The sequence below is a fragment of the Silene latifolia genome, chromosome 1 (genome assembly GCF_048544455.1).
Source record: "Silene latifolia isolate original U9 population chromosome 1, ASM4854445v1, whole genome shotgun sequence".
NCBI lineage: Eukaryota > Viridiplantae > Streptophyta > Magnoliopsida > Caryophyllales > Caryophyllaceae > Silene > Silene latifolia.
Window position 1 is genome coordinate 136,040,901 of NC_133526.1, and position 3,186 is coordinate 136,044,086.

The 3,186-nt window shown below is 39.9% G+C and overlaps 1 pseudogene; it reads right to left on the reverse strand.

Moving 5' to 3' along the window:
- Positions 1–1,169: 1,169 nt before the first annotated feature.
- LOC141621665 (small nucleolar RNA R71) lies at positions 1,170–1,268 on the reverse strand (annotated as a pseudogene).
- Positions 1,269–3,186: the final 1,918 nt, after the last annotated feature.

Consider the following 3,186-nt stretch of genomic DNA (forward strand, 5'->3'; position numbering starts at 1 on the left):
TAAGTCGACTTGTAGATGTTGTACAGTCTAGATGACTTGGCTCCGGGACCCGAATTCTCCTAGGGATTGTAAGACATACACTTACTCGATCTCATCACAACAATAAGTGCTTGCATCTATTTGAGAACATGTTTGTATAATCTATTTCCATGAATCCCCTATGAACCCATGACACCGTAGTGTTTTTAATCAATTGTTTACAACCCCTTTAATTGCTTTACTTAATTTACATTCATCTTGTTGATTAGTTTAGACCACATCTCATATCAAACCCAAATTCTGACACCCTAAGGCATAGCTACTTGCAATTGAAAATCCTACATCAATACCCATCCCTTGGGATCCGACCTTTATTTACCTCTTTACTAGGAGTAGTTTGTGAATTTATAAATATTGTTTTGGTTGGTAGCTTTTGACGACGAGTTTTTAACCAAACCGAAAATGGCGCCGTTGCCAGGGACGGCGTTCAATTGATTTGATTTTCGTTAATTGTTTTTAGTGGGGTCTTTCTTTACCTTGGGGAAGTCAATCTCCTCAAGGTTGTTCTAATTGTTTTCGAGTTGTTTGATATTTTGCATGATTAGGAGATCACAAAGTAATTTATTACCTATTGATTTCGAGATTGAAAGGACCTTAACCAACAATAGAAGAGTTGCTAGAGGTACTTCAAGAGTTGTAGGTAATGGTGAGATTGTGGACATTCAACCAAATAACATTGAGTTTGTCAACCCTTTTGCAAGAGAAGGAGAGGATAACCCAATTCAAAACCCACCACAAAATCAACCTACAATGCCTAAATTTTCATCACATTCCATACCAACCAAGGAGAACCTACCAAACGGTACTCCTACACCACCACATTTAACTGGTAATTTCATTGCCAAAACCGCATTCATACAATTATTTGAGAGAAGTCAATTTGGAGGGATGCCTAGTGAAGACCCTCATTCACATATGGAGACTTTTTGTGACTATTGTGATGCAATTTCTCAAACCGGAGTTACTCAAGACCAAATCCGATGGGTATTGTTTCCTTTTTCTTTGATCGGTACCACAAAGCAATGGTTAAAGAGCCTAGACAAGGCTACCCTTGGTATTGATTCATGGAAGAAGTTAGCACTTGCCTTCTACAAAAAATTCTACCCCCCGGAGAAGACTAATATGTTGGGAGCCCAAATCACCGGTTTCAAGCAAAGGGATGAGGAATCATTATATGAAGCATGAGAGATATTTAAGGACACTTGTCGTTCTTGTCCACACCATGGATTTAGTGAGTGGTTCCTTGTGCAACAATTTTGGAATGGCCTATATGAAGAGTCCCGCAATGTTCTTAATATGGGATCCAATGGGATGTTTACCGAAGTTGATGACAATCAAACATGAGCCAAAATCGAAGAGATGGCAGTTCATAATTCCCCATATAGTAGGCCTCGAAAGGCCACAAGAGGAGGAAAGCGTGAGGTAGATTCCATCACTCAATTGGGTGCTCAACTAAGTGCTCATATCGACACCATCAATTTGAAGTTTGAGAAGGCCATGGCTAAGCTTGATGAAGCTTCCAAATCACCCAAACAACATGTTAATGCTATGGTGGCATCATCCTCAATCCTAAGTGGAGTATGTGAAAGTTGTGGAACCTTGGGACATGATCAAAATGATTGTAGGGGAACAAATGAACAAGTTAATGCTTTCCAAGCATACAAGAATGGCACCCTTTATTCCAAGTACTATAATGAGAACACCAAATTCCATTTAAATCTTTCATATAAAAGCCAAAATGTCCAAAACCCCTAACAAACATACACCCCACCTCCAATGAGAAACCAAGCTCAAAGACCCTTTTTCAACCAAAGTCAAGGTTACCAAAATCAACCTTCCTACAACCAATCAAATGACCAAAGCTTTGATGTTCAAAAAGCGGTCCTCCAAATGCAAAAGAACCAACAAGAATTTTTCACCCAAATGCAAAAAGATAGCCAAGCTAAAGAGATCACCATCAACAAAATTCTTGCCCACACCAAAATGTTAGAGACTCAAATGACTCAATTAGCATCTTCTAGCTCTCAGAGACAAAATGGGCAATTACCGCCTCAAGGTAATCCTCCAAGGCATGAGACGGTTAGTGCCATCCATTTGAGGAGTGGTACAAGATATGAGGGGCCGAAGAGGCCAATTGATAAAGATATTGTGGATGTTAGTGACAAGCAAAGAGTTGTGGAGAACTCTAAGGAGGTAGATCCTACCACTAATGAAATTTCAAAGAAGAAGAATGAAGAGAAGGCTAAGGAAAAAGAGCCTATTGTGATTAGACTTCCATTCCCAAGTCGACAAGCTAAGCCTAAGCTTGATGACCAACTTGGAAAGTTCATAGAAATTGTGAAGAACTTAGAAGTCTCAATTCCATTCACGGAATTGATCAATCATGTTCCGGCTTATGTAAAGTACATGAAAGATATTCTTACCAAGAAGAAATCCATCCGAAAGTTGGAGATTATTGCCTTTACCAAAGTGAGTAGTGCTATTCTTTAAGAGAGTTCTCCTCCAAAGCTCAAAGATTCGGGAAGTTTTTCTATTCCATGTACCATTGGCGACATTACAGTCAACAAAGCATTATGTGATCTTGGAGCAAGTGTAAGTGTCATGCCATACTTGGTATGTAAGAGGCTTGGAATGGGAGAGCTCAAATGCACCAACACCACTCTTCAAATGGCGGATCGATCAACAAAGGTACCTTTAGGGGTATGGGAAGATGTGCCCGTGGGAATTTGCAAATTCTTCATCCCGGTAGACTGTTATTGTAGACATGGAGGAGGACTCCAACATTCCTATCATTTTAGGAAGACCTTTCTTGCATACCGCTGGAGTGGTAATCGATGTGATACATGGAGAGCTCACACTTGAAGTAGGGGACAAGACAATCACTTTCAATCTTGACAAAACAATGAGAGCTCCCCGACTACATGAGTCATGCTTCATGGACGATCACTATAGCCGAGAAAGTGATAGGAAGAAGCTAGAATCTCTATGAAAATATTAAGCCATAGGTAAAGAAACACCACCCATATGGAAGAAGAAAGTGGATGACCTTTAAGTAGCTCTACTCGGAGAGCAAGGAATTTTTGACAACAATGAGAGCTTGAATAACTCACCCATCATAAAAAGTAATGAAGAAGGCCTCATTGGCCA